Source organism: Nomascus leucogenys, chromosome 4 (genome assembly GCF_006542625.1).
Source record: "Nomascus leucogenys isolate Asia chromosome 4, Asia_NLE_v1, whole genome shotgun sequence".
In the NCBI taxonomy this organism is placed as follows: domain Eukaryota; kingdom Metazoa; phylum Chordata; class Mammalia; order Primates; family Hylobatidae; genus Nomascus; species Nomascus leucogenys.
The window spans coordinates 97388384-97408791 of record NC_044384.1 but is presented as its reverse complement, the minus strand read 5'-3'; the positions used below and the strand labels follow the sequence as shown (position 1 = coordinate 97408791).

Genomic DNA, 20408 nt, shown 5'->3' with positions numbered 1-20408 from the left:
CTTTTGTAATAAACTTGCTTTCACTTTGCCCTGCAGACTCACGCTGAATTCTTTCTTGAGCAGATCCAAGAACCCTCTCCTGGGGTCTAGATTGGGACCCCTTTCCTTAACACAGCCTCCCGCTATTTCTGTTTTTTCCTTCATAATTTTTGCCTTATCTGAGTAGTACCTGTAGAAATGTTTAACAGAATGTTTTTCTTTACATTTTCTTCTTTTATTCAATTTATTTTTTAAAGCAGGCTTTAAAACACTGCTGTTGAAGGGAAACCAGCTGGTCATAGAAGAAGATACCTAAGAAGGGAGAGTGAATCCAAATGGCCTTGCTCAATTCTAGCTCTTTTCCATGACCTGCAAGGCTTTCATCGGAGACCTGTGGTGAGAGGGCAGAGGAGCTGGGATTGGAGTTCCCGAGAGGCTGAGACATTGTTTTTCCTTGTCTCAATTAAGAGGCATCAAAGAGAACAGGAAAAGGAAGACTTTTTTTCTCTGTGAGGCTCAGTGTCACTTAATGGGGTGTCTAGCGACTACCTCCTGTCACTCCCCAAAGCACCTCTAAGCCTAACGTCATCTCCACTGGCCTCTACCTTTGACATGGAAGATTCTAAGTCTTTGCAATCTTAGATAGGACATGATTAGTTCCAGGTCTCTCTTGATGCTCTTTTTTTTTTTTTTTAATTGCATGTGTAGAATCTGAATCAAAGTTTTGCAGGAAATCAGGTGTCCTTTTCTGTTAAATAAATACAGGGAGCTGGAAATATCCCACTTGTGTCATGACATCTGTCCTCCCATGCCAGGATTTATAGGATGCTGCCCCTGAACCTCTGGACTGAGTGGACCTTTGGTGGGGGCTGGGGGTAAGGGAGGAGGGTTGAAAAAAAAAGTTCCCATCTTCAAGGAGGAGGAAGCCATATCCTGGCTCAAGATGTTTGATGCCCCTGCCTTGACGTTGGGGTGTTTTTAGTTCAGGCCTGATTCTTGGTGATTCATTTGTAAGTGTTACTTCTTGAGATGACCGTAAAACATGGCGTGGAGGTGAGGAGATGGATGACAGGATACAGCAGCCTCCATCAGAGCAACCTGGCCCACTGTTCTCATCCAGTGTCTGGTCCAACTCAGCACCAGGGAGCACAGCTGTGTGAAGAGATCCTTTTGGGCTGTTGGAGTAGCCAGCATCCACGAGAATGACATGGAATTGATTTCTCCTTTAGAATACCAAATAGCCTTTGCCATAGTTACCTGTTTCCTCTTCATGATATGTAGATGTTAATTGTATTTAGGATCTCTGTGAATTTGTTTGACATGGCATAATTGTTACCTGTTGTTCTTCTCATGTGGTCTTAAAAATTAATATACCTTCTTGGGGGAACAGTTTTAGGTTTACAGAAAAATTAAGCAGAAAGTACAGAGAACCCGCATTTACCTCCTTCCTGCCCCCTCCAGTTTCTTGCATTATTAACATCTTGCATTAGCCTGGTACATTTGTCGCAATCAAACAAACACTGATACAATACTATTAAGTAAAATCTATAATTTCCATTAGAGCTCACTCTTTGTGTTGTATAGTTCTAAGTGTTTTAACAAGTGTGTAATGTCCTGTATCCGTCATTACCGTATTGTACAGAATAGTTTGACTGCCCTAAAAATCTGCTGTGCTCTTGGCAACCTTTGATCCTTTTACTGTCTCTATAGTTTTGCTTTTTCCCTGTAATTTTAAATAATTGGAATAAAATGTACACAACATAAAGTTTACCATTTTAACCATATTCAATTTTTGAGTATACAATTGTAAGCATACAGTTTAAAATGTACATGCATTTTTAATGGGTTTAGATTTGGGCAAGTGGCTGACTGTGAACGTTACAGATGTGATGAGGAAAATGACAAAGCCAGCCATATTGTTCATGGCAGGGGCCACATTGCAATGTTGATGGAGCCTTGACCACAGGCAGCACTGTGCTGCATATTTTATATGCAAGGGCCTGGTTGGCACCTTATGCCTGCTGGACAGGCAGATGTTGTTATTACCCCCTTCATCCCTCACACATAGGAAGGAGCTGCAGGGAGGGAGTGGCTCAGGCCATAAATGGGAAAGCTATGATTAACCCCCCATCTGCCCAACCCCAAATTTCCATCTCTTAACCAGTGTACTTTCCTGCTGGCATGAAGGCTTGAAGAAGTGTTTTAAATGCTCTTTGGGAGTGTAGGGGAGCTGTAATATGAAATCCCTTTCATTTTGGAGACCAGCTGAAGTGGGGATCTTTACTCTGCCTCATTAATAAGTTCTTTAGACGGCAACTTAAGATGATGCCTCAGCTTTCTGCTGCTCATGTTTCTATCAGATTTGATGGATGCCTTGTAATAAACACCCTAAATGCAGAATCTACTCATTTCTGTATTAAACATCAGATGTTTGTGAGATACAGAGAAAAGAATGAGATTGTGCTGTGTCAGGACCAAAATAACTTATGTTGGTTGACTTAAAAAAACAAAAATAAACACCATGGGCTCCTTCTTCATAGAAGGCTCCTTTAGCGTCCAATTGCCAGGGACCCCATGGATCTGGTAAGATGATTCCAGGCTCCTGTCAGTCCTATCCCCAACAGAACTGGTGCTTCCTTGCCTGAGACCCACCGTGCATGTATAAATGACCTCAATTTCCTTCCACTTGCTGACATGTTTGTGGGCCCTAGAAGGCAGTACCCTCCCATGGGGCTTGGTACACTGTAGGCTCTTTATAAATGTTTATTTAATAAATGTAATTGTATAGGGCTACATGCTTTTCAAAGCAGGCCCATATACAGAAAGCCGTATCATCCATTTATTTGACTCCTACGTATGTATGTGAATACAAATAAGTTAATCTTCCTTAAAAAAAAATTCTGAGATTATTCAGCTCTTGGGTTCATTAGAGTGACGAGTTGATTGCATCATAGGTTTGATCAAGAACACCCAAGGTGTCAGCCAGGAATTAAACATTCACTTCTTGACAGTAATCCAGGTTTCTAACCACAGACCCCTTTGCTGCCCTTTGAATGGATTCAACATAGTCAATTATCATTCTTTTTGGAATTTGGCCCTTGTTGCTCTCAGCCTGAGTAAGTATTGATAGGTTTTGGTGGAGTTATTTTTTATTTCACTGGCTAGTATTGTAGCTGAAAGAGCTGTGACCCATGATTTACTGAAACATTTTAACTGCAAGATAAAATATTTTTTAATTGACAGAGTCTCCATACTCAAGTCAAAGTGGGTAATTTTCTTATAATTTTATTGCTGATGTGCTGTTATCTACAATATTGTGTTTCAAGTTAGAAAATGCATGATACTATGAACTCAGCAGAGACATCTATTTCTTTTTAAGTGGAAATTCGAAGCACACTATCAGGACTCTCTTGTTCGCAGAAGAAACACTGCTGTTTCTTTGGCTGTAACAGGTTTTTCTTATTCTGGGGATTATTGCAAATGGCACTAAAGTTATTTGCTCATCTTTCTTTTCTGTCAGGAAGAGAGATACTGTGTCAGAAACACACCTAATTGTGACTGTTGTTTTTTTATTTTTATTTTTTTGAGACGGAGTCTCACTCTGTCACCAGGCTGGAGTGCTGTGGCACAATCCCCACTCACTGCAACCTCTGCCTCCCAGTTCAAGCAATTCTCCTGCCTCGGTCTCCCCAGTAACTTGGATCACAGGTATGCGCCACCATGCCTGGCTAATTTTTGTATTTTTAGTAGAGACGGGGTTTCACTATGTTGGCCAGGCTGGTCTTGAACTCCTGACCTTAAGTTATCCTCCTGCCTCGGCCTCCCAAAGTGCTGGGATTACAGGCATGAGCCACTGTGCCCGTCCAACTGTTATTTTATTGATTAGCATCCTGCAGTAGGAAGTGAGAGACTCTTGGCTGTGTCCCAAGGAGGGAGTGAGAAAATGAGTCTGGGGTGGTGGGAAACTAAAGAAAGGCATTTTGGGAACGGGGTGCTGAGTTTCTGAGCTGTTTTTGCAATTGCAGCTCTCAGCTCCATGGTCACACTGTGGGATTCAAGAACAGGGACTTAGGAGGGTGGCATGAAGCGGAGCAAGAGGCGCCCACACACCCCGAGCCTGCTGAGACTGTGGATTGCATGCATCCTGGCCTGGCTTCCTGCAACCATTCGTTCTGAACGTTGCGCTTTCTCATTAGGAATCTCTCATTCGGAGGCATTCCTGAGAGGCGGCTCTTTTTAGGAATTCTGAAGCAAAGACTTCATGGAGCCCATCAGCAATACCAGCCCCATCTGTCACACCTCCTCACCACAGCCCTTAATGGCTCCCCTGACTCTGAGCCAAGCTGTTTGCTCCTTATCTTTTCGGAGCATTGCCGTGTTTATCTTTATTTCACTATGCTCCTTTAATTTTTGTCTGTCTAACTTTTCATTATTTGCTTCCTTATCTATACAATCACCCACAAGCTTCTTTTTTCTTTTTAATTAGGTTTAAGCCTCATTGTATACAAAGCTTGCTGAAAAATCACTCCCCCCTCCCCCAGGCATCCATCACGTCTTCCCATGATAGCAGGCCCATCTTGGCTTTCTCAGGGGATGTAGTGCCCATCTGTTCATGACTTCTGTAAGTTCTTACCTCAGTGTTTAACCTTAGTCCTCCGTCCTGTACCTGAGCATCAGGAATCTGGGTTCTTGTTCTCATTGTTCAGAGCGGTTGCTCATCTTCTATGTGTCTGCGTATGCTGGCTGCCATGACGTAAATTCTCTTTAACACATTTCTTGGACAGAGGGCCCATTGGTTCAGACATGGGTCATGCATTTGTCTTGTGTTTTGGCTACTGGTGCCTCTTTTGACATTTTATGTTCAAAGTAGCTAAATTCAATTATATCTTCAACTCTGGCTGCTGATCATGGAAGACATAGCTGATCTTCCAGTGGGCAGTGTTTCCTTCCCACTTGCAGTTGAAATTCTGTTCTTTCAGAACTTGTATTGTGAGGGCATTTGAATGGGGAGTGTCTCCTCCTTTTTTTTTTATTTATTAAAAGCTGTTAAAATAACTGTACTTTCTTGCTGAGAGCTCCAAATGGGTTTTCAGTTACACAGTGTCACTTTAGTTCTTATGTGTTTATTTAAATGGATATTTCAGATTAGTATATTTTCTAATGGAGATTAATCACTTTTTCGTTTTTTTTTTTTTTTTTTTAATGAAGCATCTATTGCATTTTAGGTTCTATGCCAGGTCCCAGGATAGAGAAGTGAAGAAGACAGATATGGCCTTTCTGTCTCTGGGCTTAAAGTCTGAGTGTCAGTGCAAGTGGAGGGGTACCACTGACTACTTTAGGATTAGCGTTCAGAGGCTTTACTGACAAAAGTATAGGCTATTTTAGGTTCTTCTAAGCTAACTGCAAAATAGTTTACGCTTTCACATTTTGCGCATGCTTTATTGGAGCATACTTAGAAACATCTAGAAGTTTCAAGATGATGGGCTCAACTCTTCTGTTATCAACACCAGCCACATTGTATCCTCTTGCTCACAACCCAGGCAAATGTTCCACAAGAGTGAGCTTTCCAGATACTCGAAGCATCAACCTTGTAAAATATTGTGAATTTTGTGGGACATATGTCTTCAATGTGTTCTCTACCTGTCTGCTTACCTGGATGGTATTATAACTTATCATTTCTTTTGTGGCCCTGTCTCACGGCTTTTTAACATCCATGTATGTGTGACACAGTCACTTGGTAAGGGCATATAGAAGCTGTTTACTTCTGGGTCAGATGTTTCCATACTGCTTGGATTTTGAGATCTTGAGTCTGCTTTTTTTTTTTTTTTTGAGACAGAGTCTCACTGTGTCGCCCAGGCTGGAGGCGCGATCTCGGCTGACTGCAACCTCCACTTCCTGGGCTCAAGCAATTCTCCTGCCTCAGCTTCTCAAGTAGCTGGGATTACAGGTACCGACCACCATGCCCAGCTAGTTTTTGTATTTTTACTAGAGAGGGGGTTACCGCATGTTGGCCAGGCTGGTCTCGAACTCCTGACCCCGAGTGATCTGCCTGCCTTGGCCTCCCAAAGTGCCGGGATTACAGGCATGAGCTACCGCGCCCGGCCTTGAGTCTTATTTTTAAACATTTTTCTGTCTCTTTTTTTCCTTGTCAGCCATTGGTGGCTTCCTGCTGCTGCTTGCTGCCATTTTTAATTTCACTGCATCTAAATGTGTTGTGACTTGGGAAGTCATATAAACAAGATTGTTGGAATGGTGTTCAAACTAATAAAGTGTTTGTGTTCTCTGCCCAGAGCCCTTCATATAACTCTTGTTCTCAGCTTTGTCTCCATGTCTGAAGGTTCTTAGTAACTAAGGGTAGTTGTGTTGTAATAACTTTAAAGCGTGCTTCATTTCAGCAGTTTATATGGTTCCACTTTGTGTTAATAAGGTGAGAAAGTCCCTTTCTACAAGCCAGTTGGTAACCTCCTCTTTAGACTCACTGCACCACCAAGCACATTACTCTTTGCCAAGACAGTTCTTGGAACCTCTGCACTAGCCTCTCTGCCTGCCACCCTGTATAATAGCAGGGCTGTGCCCTGTTGCCAGGTAACTTTTATAAAGCACATCCTAGTTTTATCATTCCTTGCTCAGCTCTCTTTTGGCCTCCTGGTGCCTTATGCGATAAAATGCAGATGCCTAATCTTAGCATTCAAAGATCTCTGCAGAGTGGTCTGAAGCTACTCATCAGATTCATCTAAACCCATGTTGGATACCTCCTCTGCAGAGTCTGATTTCTCCTTTGCAGCACTTCTCTCAGAGTCTGCAGCAAATTCTCCCTCCTGGTCTTCATGGCTGTTGGTGCTTTGCTTTTGATGACCTGTACTGCATGGATATGTGGATACATATGCTTGTGTTATTTCCCCAGGTGATGATAGGCCAGGGCATTCTTATTTGTTCTTATAATCCACTTGGACTTGGCGCAATGGAAAGTCAGACAGCAAAAGGGTCAGAGGATAGCAGGTGTACCTGATTTCTAATCCTGGGTCTCCCTCTCTGCCCATCACTGTGCAAGCTAACTTTATTCCTGGGAGCCTCTACTGAGTCGTTTATAAAATAAAGGTGGTAGTAGCACCTACTTCGTAGGATTTGTGCGAGGACAGAGTCCTAGTACTGGTACTTTAATTGTACTGGTACAATTAAAGACAGTGGTGTGGTGTTGATAGTTGTGTATTATTACTCCTCCTTGGAGTAGTATTATTATTACCCCTACCAGATATTCAATAAATGCTTGTTAAAGTGAACTGAACCTTAACAGTTTGTTCTGTGCCAATCACAGACATCAACCTGGGAAAAGTCAGTTGTAACTCAGGAGGTCACAGCAAATAAATCAGTGTGTGGAAAAGTCACAGACATAACAGCAGCAGCTCCTGAGGTTTGGAAAAACCCTTCCCAATCAGATCAGGCACTTCTGGTCCCCCGGGGAGCAGTAGAGCCCACGCTGGATGGCACAAAGCCCCCACAGTTTGGGGTACTTCCACACATTGCAGCATGCTCCCAAATGTCACCTTCCACTGTGAGTAGAAAGGCAGTGGTGCTTACTTTATTCAAGGAAAATACACACCAATGTTAGCAACAATTAACTTCCAGAAGTCTTGGGATACAGTCGTGGTCATAAATCTTGGTAAGTTCTGACCAATAAATTTGGTGGTTTTCTTAAACAATTTTTTTTAAATTTTTAATTCTTGTGGGTACATAGTAGGTGTAAATATTTATGAGGCACATGAGATGTTTTCATATAGGCGTGCAGTGTGAAATAGGACATCATGAAGAATGGGGTATCCATCCCTGCAGGCATTTATCCATTGAGTTGCAGACAATTCATTTATACTCTTTAAGTTGTTTTAAAATGTATAATCATTATTGACCATAGTCAGCCTGATGTGCTATCAAATAATAGATCTTACCCATTCTCTCTGTTTTCTTTTTTGTACCCATTAACCATCCCCACCTCCCCCACTAGCCAATTTGGTGGTTTTCTTGTCACCTTAGTCAGTGTCATGCAGTCTTACTGATAGAGCTATTCCCTCAAAGTCAGAAATAGCAGTATAGTTAGGGAAGCAGAATTTCTTTGTAGCTCTGAAAGAAATGCGGTGACGGAAACGTGAAATCCTTGGGAATGGTTGATGTCTTCTTATGGTTCGTAACCAGCAGCTGAGTGCGGAATCTCTGAGCCGGACTAACATGGGTTTGAATCTCACCTTTGCCCCCTGCCAGCAGTGTGGCCCTGGTTCAGCAGATATGGGTATAAGAAGGTCCAGGAATAGCATTTTTTTTTATAAAGGTACCCCCCTCCCTGTATTTTCCAGGTGGTTTCGATTGTCATTGGGTTTGGGAACCACATCTCTAAAGCAAGGCATTCTGATGAGTTATCTAGCAGTTCCCACCCCCCCGCCCCCCCTCCCCCCCACTGCCCAACTCTTTCCCAGCCATGCAGTAGCACAGAGTAATGTTTCAAAATGCTAGCCTCAGCTCTGCATCCTGAAATGACCTTGTGGAAGCATTCCCTTGTCTCCCAGTGGGCTTTAGGGAAGGCAGTAGAGTAGGGAGATGAAATGCCAGAGAAATTGGCCAAGCCACCTCCCTGCAGACTTGGGCTTCTTGCCACCTGGTCTTGGTCTGAAAGTTAGGCCAGTCAGCCTTGCTCCAGGAGAGGTGCAGAAGCCTCAGGAAAGGCCCCTCAGGGTGATGCTTGGTCCTGTACTAAGGAGAACTATTCTTCCATCTAGAAGTTCTTCCTGGCAGGATGGCTTTTTATCATGTTTGCCTGAGATTCTCATTACTCTTAATTGCCTTCTTCGTGTAGCTTTGGCCATTATTTTCTTTCCCCTTTAGTGTTTACTCTGTCAAATATTTAAGGACAGTTATCATGTCTCTTTAGCCAAGCTACACACATTCAAGGTCCTTTCAACTTCTCCCATAAATCTCAGTCTTCCAGCCCCTCAGCACCTACCCGTACGTGCTGTGCAGTGTTTGCTTTGGATCAGATCATGGAAGCAGAGGAATTTTTCTCCTTAGAGTTATTGGCGTCAGTGTGCACTTTATGAGTCTGCTGCAAACACCCTCACACAGGGAATTAAGGAGACACGATCCAGTTTGCTATTGTTTTAAGGACAGCCCAGGGCCTTTTTGCCCTTCTGATGATATCTCTTTAAATTGAATTTGAGACATGGGCAAAAGTCAACAAGGACTAGTGTTTCAGTTACTTTAAAGCTTATAAAGTATGAAAGATTTTTTTAAGGCCTAAAACCAAAAAAGGAAAAAATGCAAGTACAATTTAAAAAAATGACAAACAATGCTGTGGTGAGCTGCAAGTTAAATGAGGTTCTGGTGGTTTTCATCCAAGGGCCCCTCCTGAGTGTCTCTGGGTCTCTTTCTTGTGCAGTCAGAGTTTTCTGTCAGTGCTCTTACTTCTAAGCAAAGCCAATTGAATGAATGCAAAATTAGCCAAAAGGGGGAAAAAAACAGGCAAAATGATTTAACTATTCAATTTAATTCCTCTTGTCATTCTACCTCGAGGCTGGAGTGTGGGATCTAAGACCGTGTCTGCTGGACCCCTTGGGCTACTTGGTTCTCACGTGTCTCTCCCTGAGCTTGAGTGGGATTCCAGCGTTTACTGATACATATCTTTTGTACAGCACAGTCTCTAAATGTAAGCCAACGACTACAGCTTTTGCTCAACAACAATCATAAAAACCAAAATCTTTTGCAACACCAGAGAGGAAAATGACTGCGTTGGATGTATTGAAGGATGGCTTATGCATTTTTATTCCTTCAACAAAATATTTATTGTGGATTTTCTCTGTCCTGTTTATATATCTGGGCACTTGAGATACCATTGTAAACAAACTTTATAGTCGTGGCATGTGTGTGTGTATGAAAAATAGTAAGTATGCTTCAGAGAATGGAAATGATATGAGAGAGTGATTGGGGTAGCCTCTTTAGAGGGGGAGATCGGGGCAGTCTCTCTGCAGATGTGACAGTTTGACACTGGGATCTGTATGGCTTGAAGGACGAGGCTGACGAGATGGACAGAGGCTGGGTTATGTACAGCTTTGAGGCTAAGATTAGGAATGTAGGTCGTACTTGAAGTGCAACTGGAGGCCATTGAAGTGTTTCCAGCAGGAGGAGATGTGATCTGATTTCTGATCCGGGCACTCGGGCTGCTGTGTAGAGACTAGTCTGCAGGAGCTAGAGTGGAAATAAAGGCCAGCGAAGGGGCTCTGGCACTCATCAGTGAAGTGATCTGGAAATGGGGTTGTATCAGTAGAGATGCAGAGAGGTATGGTCAGGATATATTTGAAGTTAGAGTCATCAGGAATTGTTCATAGGTTGGCCATGGGGGAGCATGTGTGGGAAAGAGAGAAACAAATGATGCTCCTTGGCATTGCTCTACAGCCTTCAGTTCTGCTCTGGCCATGTTAAGTTTGAGATGTCAATTACACATGTACCTGAAGATGTAAAAGATGCCATTAGATCTGTGAGGCCTAAGCCCAGGGCAGGAGTCAAGGTAGGAGATGGAGGCCTTGGAGGATTGACATATGGATGGTATATTAAGTCATGTGTCTAGGAAGAGGCTACAAACAGGAAGAGAGAAGAAGAGCCCATTTGGACTATGTGCCCATTTTACAGCATAAACTCGAGTTAGTCTGGAGACTCCACAGTGCAAGTGCATGTGTAGCCAAGCTCTTCACTGCTGTGATTTCACTGATTGCTCTGAAGGCTGGTCATGGGGCCAGTGACCACGGAACTGCTAAGTCCTTGGTCAGTAGGGTATTTGGAGGTCCCCAGGACTGTCTGGACCAACCACATCCTGGATTGATTTTCTTACAAATTGCAGACTTCCCAGCTGATGTAATCCATGATGACAATCCCACAATGTCCTGATTGGGTGGGGGGGCGGGGAGAGTGGGGGCAGCTCCCACAGTGAAATTTGGACAGCTTTTGACAGGGCCGGGGTCAACAATATAGGTTGTCATTCACCAGAGAGAGAACTTATGGGGTAAAACTGAGTTGAGCTTATGGGCTGGTGTTTCAAAATTATCCTTTTTGGCCTTCTCTGTGTGGGCTGCTATTGTCCATCTGAAACACATCGTTGTTGTGTTATATATGAATTAAAAACTGTCTTTCAGCTTTGCTTTTTCTCTTTGCTGAAAACTTCCAAAGTTCGGTGCCAACAGGAGGCCTCAGGTCACTGCAAAGACACTGCTGACTCAGTTTTTTGTACCTAATGAATCTTTTTTGGCACCGAGGTCTAACCTTGACACAGTGTGGTGAGTTATGCCTTGGCAGCCACTCTTAGGCACTGCATTCCTGTCCATGTGAAACCCTTTATAAATAATGTGGGCTGGCTCACAGATGCTGCCAGCACACAGAGCCTTCGAGTAGTCTTAAAAAATGGGAAGTAGATGGGATAGTGGCCTTAAAATACAAGGAGCATTCAGCATTAAGTGTTGATGAATATCACTCTAAAAATACTGAACAATTTTTGTCAGTGCAGTTTACTGAAAATGGGCCATATGAGTCTATACAGTCTGTAACAGTGGTATTAATTTTAAAAATTTGCATTCCTCCATCATCAATGTTTTTTAAAAAACACTTTCAGGAATGATAAACATTCTTGATTCAGACTCTATACCAGCACTTCCTCATTTTAGCTTCTATGTCACTTTTCTCCCTAGGTTTTCTGGCAGGGAAAATTCTTCCTGGTACTTTGCAAAAATACAGTTGCATGAAGCTTACTTAGGGCCTTTGTTTTGTCATTTAAGAGACATATGTAGGACCCCCTACTTGTGGGCTGCCATGATTGGGGGCTCACCATGAAAGGTGACCACACATGGCTCCTCCCTTAGCTTTGGTTCCTCTTGGTGTGATGTGATCATGGTTATTGACACCCTAGTCTGTGCCACACTGTGAGCTCTGCGAATGCATCTTGTTTGCCACTCTGTTCTCCATGGCACCATGTTGCCCAAAGCATGGGAGGGACTTAATGCATATCTATTAAATGAATGAGGCATGGTCAGTGGGTACAATTAGCTCTGTACAAACTTAGAGTAAACAAGTCATTATTACATGGACTCGAGCATATTGAATATCAAATCTTGCCTCTTGGAACACAACAAATGCATTCCCAAAAAGCTGTCATAAATTGATGTGATCACATTCACATCTTTTATTGAAATATAAAGTGCTCAACACCAATTGCTGTTGAGGATGTGAAGCAATAAGAACTCTTGTTCATTGCTGGCAGGAATGCAAAACGGTAACAGCCACTTTGGAAGACAACTTGGCAGTTTCTTATAGGACTACACATATTCTTACCATATGATCCAGCAATTCAGCTCTTTTGTATTTACCCAAATGAGTTGAAAACGTATGTCCAAAACCTGCAAGCAAATGTTTATAGCAGACTTACTCACAATTGCCAAAACTTAGAAGCAACCAAAATATTATTTAATAGGTGAATGGATAGGCAAACTGTGGTACTCCAGACGATGGAATATTATTCAGCAATAAAAAGAAGTGGCCTATCAAACTACGAGAAGACATGGAGGAAATTTGAATGCATACTGCTAAGTGAAAGAAGCCAATGTGAAAAGGCTACATGATGCATGATTCCAACTATATGCCATTCTGGAGAAAGAAAAACTGTGGAGACAGAGAAAAGATCAATGGTTTCCAGGGGTAGGGGAGAAGCAGAGACGAATAGATAGAGCACAGGGAAGTTTTAGGGCAATGAAACTGCTTTGTATGATACTGTAATGTTGGACACATGTCAAAACCCATAGAAAGTACAACACCAAGAGTTAGCCCTAATGTAAACTATGGGCTTTAATTAATAATGATGGCTCATCAGTTGTAACATATGTGCTACATTAATGCAAGATGTGAAGAATAGGGGAAATTGTGTGGGTGAGGTGGAGGTGGATGAGACGAGGTGATACATGGGAGTTCTATTCTCAATTTTTCTGTAAACTTAAAATCACTCCAAAATATAAAATTAATTAAAGAAAAGTAAAGTGCTTTAGAAACAGCCTGTTTTGTTTTAACCACTGGATTTATTTAAAAGGTATTATTTATGTCTTAATGCAGAATTCATCCAGTTGTTTCTTTGTGAAGAAGAATATATAATTTTGTTTAAGGAAAGGACACCTCCTCCCCTCTGACTGCAAGGAGGTCCGGATGTGACATTTTGGCATTAACATTCAGCGTTCAAGTGAGTCACTTTGGCAGGCCACTCGATGTCTCCGTGCCCAGGTTTCATCATCTGTAAAATTAGGATGATAATGCCTGAGGATACTTAAAATCAGAGGCCTGCAGAGGGAGAACAGGGGCGCCTCAAGGCCCTTGAGCAATCTCCCAGGATGAGAGACGTCCTAGGGGCAGCTGCCTGGGCAAGGCATCTCCCTGCTGGCTGTGGCTTCTTCTCTGAAAAATGGTCATGTTGTTCTCTCCAGCCCTGGAGCTTTGTAATTCCTATTCTGGTACTTAGCTTGGGAAATTGTCTATGAATCAAAAACACAGCAAACTGGATATCAACCAGATGTAAGCTAGAAGGCCAGTATTCAGTTATTAAAAGTCAAAAGGTAGAGGGAAAAGTCTGGGAAGGAAATAGGGTAAGTAATTTTAATGGTTTATATTTGGTATTTGTTTTTTTTTTTTATTTTTTAAATTCATCTTTTATTTTATTTATTTATTTTTTTATTATACTTTAGGTTTTAGGGTACATGTGCACAATGTGCAGGTTTGTTACATATGTATCTATGTGCCATGTTGATTTCCTGCACCCATTAACTCGTCATTTAGCATTAGGTATATCTCCTAATGCTGTCCCTCCCCCCTCCCCCCACCCCACAACAGTCCCTGGAATGTGATGTTCCCCTTCCTGTGTCCATGAGTTCTCATTGTTCAATTCCCACCTATGAGTGAGAACATGCGGTGTTTGGTTTTTTGTCCTTGCGATAGTTTACTGAGAATGATGTTTTCCAATTTCATCCATGTCCCTACAAAGGACACGAACTCATCATTTTTTATGGCTGCATGGTATTCCATGGTGTATATGTGCCACATTTTCTAAAATGTGGTATATTTGGTATTTGTTGGCTGTGTTCTAGACAATTTTTTTTTTCCTCCCACCTTCCTTTACTTCCTCCCATAAACACTTCCCATGTCCTTCCACTCAACCACCCTTTTATGTTGCAGGATATGTGTATTATTTACTGGATCTCCAGTAAATAATATAAGGTACGGGGAGAGATGAGGTAGTATATTTAGTATTTCATAACTATGCATTGTGGGAGAAACGACCTCTTATTAAACGAATGTATTACACTAGCTTAGAGAAACAAATAGAACATGGCTTCAGGGCCTATCCTCAAAATAGGTCTGTGCAAGCTCCCAAGTTCAAATGGGAAGTAACACTTACCCTAGGATCATGTTGCTCACCTTCGAATAGGAATAAATTAAACTCTATGAGATAATTGAGTTATTATTTCAAATATTCTCTGAAAACAAAGGTCTGGGAGATAAACTTCTGGGAGAGCCTGCTTAAATGTTGAACTGGCCCCTGCAGTATGAATTTGTCAGGCATGTGTAGAGGTCAGAGTGCATGTTTTGGCATAGAGATAGAAAAGTCCCTGGCATGTTGACAGTGTGATGCCCAGCTCAAGTGAGTGAGCTGGCAGGTGTCCTAGGCTCATGCTAGGAACTCCACATAGCTTAGGCCTGGATGACAAAGGGTAATCTATGTCACGCAAGAAACCAATGTATCATATGGGAGTTATGCAAGATATTTCCTCTGGAACACAAGTTCCAAGCGACACTCAGTGGAAATCAAGGGTTCTATGGTCAAACGTATTTGAGAAGTGATTCTTGCTCCTTCATTATAGTTGCATGACATCTATTAGTGTATAATTCTCAGATGTCTTGCAGTAAAGGAATCTGCTTTAACTTTGTTGAAGCTGAAGCTGGCACTTCCCAAGCACTTGGTATTTGAAGGTAGTATATATACCTTTCATTTGATGTGAATCATCCATGATTTTCTGGACTAGTGAATTTCCCTGAAGTAGATTTTGGGGCACTTCTCCACTCCATGGGGCCATCTAAGGTTTGGCAAAGAGAGTCATGCTCAGACCTCTATTTTAGAGATTCTGTTGGCAGGTGGAGGATGTACTAGGTGAAGGACATGTATCAGGATGCCATTATAAGAATAAAAGGCAATGACAACAAATGATGAAGATGCTGGGTGTGTTTTCAGCATCCTAGGCCAGGAGTTAGCAAACTATGGCCCATGGGCCAAATGTGGTTGGTCCCCCACCTTTTTTTTTAAATAATTTTTATTGGAACGCAGCCATACCTTTTCTTTTATGTATCATCTTTGCACTGAAATTGCAGAGTTGGCTGGCAAAGCCAAAAATATTTACTATTTGGCTTTTTATAGAAATATTTGCTGACCCCTGCTCCAGGTAGTTGGTGGATTGATTTCGGTCAGGCCAGAGTAAGAGAATTATCTGTGTTTTTCAGTTCTAGTTTCTTCAAACAGATGAATGAAAAACTATATACACAAACAAAATCACAAATACTAAATTCTGGGAATCAGTTCTGACTTGAATTTTTAATAAAAGTGACAGAGACTGGGATTGTCAATCTGCCTTTTCAGCTCTGAACATTGCAGAGAATGGATGAAGACCTGTTTTCATTCCTGGTAGGCTCTGATATCCCTCCTGTGGCAGGACTCAGGCTGCAGGGGTATCGAGAGGCCACCTTGTCCTGAGTTTTGGGCACTTAAGCTATCAGTCATTACCTTTGGTCTGACCCTGGGCTGTGTCATGACCCAATAGGAATCTGGCTGCAGTTCTTGGCTCCTCTGTGCTCAGTTTCCTCTAGACATGTTGATACTGGCAGATGGTGTCTGCCCTGTCCCTCAGAGAGTAACTTTCTACACATATTTCTTGGGGCACATGTATTTATATATCATTCATAATGTAAAGTCTTGTGATGATAAAATATGTGGTTGCCCTGAAAAGTAGGGAGGGGCCATTCAACTCCATCACTCCCAGAAGACAGATTTATATGGTCCAATCAAGACCTGGACTGCCTAACACCCACAGTGTGTTTTATTTGTTTTTTCTATGTCTCATCCATATGGCTTTAAAAAATTCAAAAATGTAGCATTTCAGTGGTGTTAGAGTGTTTGAGAGTCTATAAAGTAAAAATTTCAAAAAAGAAGAAGACCTTAAGAATGGTTAATATTTGTCACTGCATTTGTGGTAGCAAGTGTTAAAAAAATTCCGTATTTTCAGATAGCTGCACACAAAACATAAAAATGTAATGTTTCTTAGCTGTGAAACATGCCAGTGGAAATGTTTACCATCCAATCATGAGTTGACTGTTGTTTTTATGGAAGGTTAAGTACCAAGCGAAGAATTCCACAGCATACCAAATAGGTGGTCATAAATGAAGTGGGCAGGTTGGTGTGGAACCTGTCAAGTGGATTGAAGACACTGCATACCTGACTAGGAGCTCTGGGTATCATGCCCAGCTCAAACAAAGCAGGCTAGGCTGGTGGGCTGTGTGTCCTAACATCCCCAGCATGATCTGCCTGGTTTTTGATTCTCATTGCAAAGGAAGTATCTAAGAATGACGAATTTTAGGCCCAGTTCAGCTTCTCAGGTTTTGCTTGTGAGCATATCCACTTTAGTTTTCTCATTTGAGGATCAGAAAATACCATTTACTTTGTGATTTTATGATGGGCGGATACCTGCATTACAATCAGTGACATCCATGATGTTTGCAAAACTTGATTTTTTAAACAGTGTGAGGCATCTATTGCTGCTAAAGAAAACTTTAAATTTAAAAATGAGGCAGCTGTAGATGATTTTTAAAGACTAGGCTTGTGGTTGACTGTGAACTGACAGGTTTGGTGACCTTGGGTGGGGTCTGAGCCTCAGGTTTTTGTCTGGTATAATGGGAATGATAGTAGCTGCCTTACCAGCCTCCTAGGCTTGTGAAAGTTATCCAAAGAGAGAGCCAGGAGAGGATCTAAGAGATGCAGGCTAGTTTTTGAAGTGACAGGCAGCTCCTCTGAAGAAGACTCATGAAGTCTGGTGGAATTTTATGCATATGCGTGTGTGTTTGTACATGCATACACTTTACTCAGCATGCAGATAGGCCTGTGTGGGTTATGAAAACTAACCATCAACATGAGCGTAACAGCTCCTGGGAGCTGAGAGATTATGTTATGCTCAGCGCTTCCCATTACTGATTTCTCATCTTTGCAACACCACCACAATTAGTAGGCATGGCACCCACCATAACAAATCACCACACATTTAGTAGCATAAGACAATGACAGTTTATTATCATCATCTCTAGGTCAGAGGTACAGGCACAGCAGAGCTGATTTTCCTGCTCAGTGTCTCACAAGGCAGAAAACAAAGTGTTGGCAAGGACAAAGATCTTGTTTGAGGCTCAGGGTCTTCTTCCAAGCTCCTTCAGGTTGTTGGCAGGATTCATTCCGTTGAGGTCATAGGACTAGGGTCTCCATTTTCTTGCTGGCTTTTGGCCAGGGTTTTGTCTCAGCCCTCAGAGGCCGCCTTCAAGTCCTGGTCATGGGGCTCTCTCACCATGTGGCAGGGAATCAATGGCTCCCATTTCTGCTTATGTAACATCTTATATAATATCACCTAATCGAGGGGGTAGCTATCCCATCATATTCACGGGCCCTGCCCACACTCCCAGGAGGGCAGTGTGTAACACATATTGACCAGGGCCATGGGGATCTTGGCAGACCCTGTAAGAGAATTCTGCCTACCATACATCCTCATTCTGCATATGGGGGAAAATTCAGAGAGGTTATATTTCTAGCCTAGAGTCACAAATGCAGTGCTGACAAAGCAGGGATTTGATTACTACCAGTCTTCCAGGCATGGTACACCCCCATTTTATAGTATCAAAAGCATTGAGTGGGGACAGCTGAACGGCGGTGTGTGTCAAGCCTTGAGTCAACTGCAGCAGAGACCAGAACTCCCCAAAGTATGGACCATGTACAAATGTCAGTTCAGGAACTGTTGATATCACAATGAGATGGGAACAGAAATTGAGTGTAAGTGTTAAATATTTATAACAATATTACAATGTGCAGCTAGGCACGGTGGCTCATGCCTGTAATCCCAGCACTTTGGGAGGCTGAGGCAAGTGGATCATGAGGTCAGGAGATTGAGACCATCATGGTCAACATGATGAAACATCGTCTCTATTAAAATACAAAAAATTAGCCGGGTGTGGTGGCGTACACCTGTAGTCCCAGCTACTTGGGAGGCTGAGGCAGGGGAATCACTTGAACCCGGGAGGCAGAGATTGCAGTGAGCTGAGATTGCACCACTGCATTCCAGCCTGGCGACAGAGCGAGACTCCATCTCAAAAAAAAAAAAAAAAATGACAATGTGGGACATCAATCACTTTTGCATTTTGTGAAAGTATTGTACTACAGAGTGTTGCAAAACACACATACACAATAGGACAAAACAAAACAAAAAAACCAAAAGCTGGCCCTTAACCAGTTATAGAGGTGTCCTGATGTCAAGCAGTTTTTCAGTGCTACTGTCATTTATATGGGCCCCCAGTTCCTTGCACTCTAGAGTGAGTATAGGATCCACCTGGAGAATATTAGAATATTGTCACATTGGCCTCCTGGGTTAAAATAATAGCTGAGGTCTTTAATAACTTTTTCTGCTTAGTTGATCTTGCACGTTTTTTCTTGCTAGGCCAAGCCTGAAAGCACTCCAACCTAATTTCCCCAGGATTTTGGGCACCCTCTGAATCTGAATATTCAGAAACCCCCAATGAGCATGCCTGTGTCATTGTTTATTGAGTTTATGAAGAAGCTGTCTTGCTGGCCTGCCAAGCAGTCAAGGTTGCTTTTGGCAAAGTCGTCTCAAGGTTCTTTGGGTGGCAGGTCACCAAAACCCACAGGAAGCAGCATTATGACAATGAGAATTGGATAGTGAAGTAGCAGAGGTGCATGATCGAGTGAGGTTGGGTCCAGGGAGTGACCAGGATCTGAGGAAGTAGCCCTACCCACTGGCTTCCTTCTCCTCTTAGCACACTGGCTTTCTCTGGGCCTCTGTGCACCACCATCACCAATGGCTGCCACTGTCTCCCGTTACCGATGGCTGTCCTTACTTCAGATATCCCACAGAGACCGATGGACATCTCTAACCTCCAATTCTAGATAGAGAAGAGTATCTGAAGAGACCGACTCGGTTAGATGTCCACTTTTGAGAACATGGTTGATTAGAACATTATGGCGCCTGAGCCCCTGCAGGTGGGTTTTTAGCCAGCTCTCAGAGAGGGGTTGGTATGGGCTGGGCAGACCCCAGAATATCCATTAAACCAACTGATGTGTAGAGGATACATTAATATTCTCTCCATGTAGGGTGTGTTGATTAGCTTCCTAAAAAAATAATTAGTAAAGACCTTTTTGACACTTTCGTAGCTCAAACATTGCCTGAAACATGGCCCTGTTTTCATTAAGACCAAATATGAAAACAACAGGGACATACAATTTTATCTTTCTGAAAAATCTCTCCCTTCAGAATAGAAAGACCTTGAGCAATATCTAATTATTCTTGTGCCTCTTAATTTGATAGTTTGAAAAATGTTTTGTAGGCTTTAAGAACATTTATGGAAATTTCCTGTCCTTGCCACAGATCAAATTGTTTAAATGATGGACGGCAATTTTATATTGAGCTGTGATAATAGTATCTCATTTGCTGCTGCTTAAATGATTTCCTTTCCTCTTAACACATGTAGGTCAAGTTACTCCTTCAGCTTAAAAAAACAGTGAACAAAAAAGGGTGGCAAATGGAAGAAAGCCAATTATACAACAATTTTAGACGTTTGAAGTAAGCCCGTTGCATTTCCCATATTGATTACTTTTTCTCTTGATTATAGTGACTGTCTTCAGCTGTTTATTGCAATATAGCCCGTAACTCACAGACTGCACTTGTTCCAAACTAAATATAAGTGCAAAGAAGCGGAAAGAGGAAGGAGGTGAATGAAAAGTAGCATTTTTGACATCAATGAATAACCATCAAGTAAATAATCATATTTAGCTTTTTGAAGCATTGTATTTGACTAATAATATATTGAACTCCTCTTGTCAGAGAAACTCAGATTTCTTAGTATGTACCATCTCATGCATTCTCTTTATTTTCCATGGTAGATTGAAGACAAATTTTATGCTATTTCTGTCTGATAGGAGATAAATGGGGAAATGAAATGGTTGGCAGCAATTGCTGAGTTTTGTCATCTGAAATTGGATAGTAAAACTTGTGTTTCCTCAAACCTGGCTCAATTCACCAATTCACTTTGTTGAACCATTGACATGACTC

General features: G+C 42.1%; 1 protein-coding gene across 4 annotated transcripts in view; it reads left to right on the top strand.

The window, feature by feature from the left end:
- The window catches only part of CACNA2D3 (calcium voltage-gated channel auxiliary subunit alpha2delta 3), a 962218-nt gene that overhangs the window by 217601 nt on the left and 724209 nt on the right, over nucleotides 1–20408 (top strand). The gene's annotated exons all lie outside the window — the stretch shown is intronic.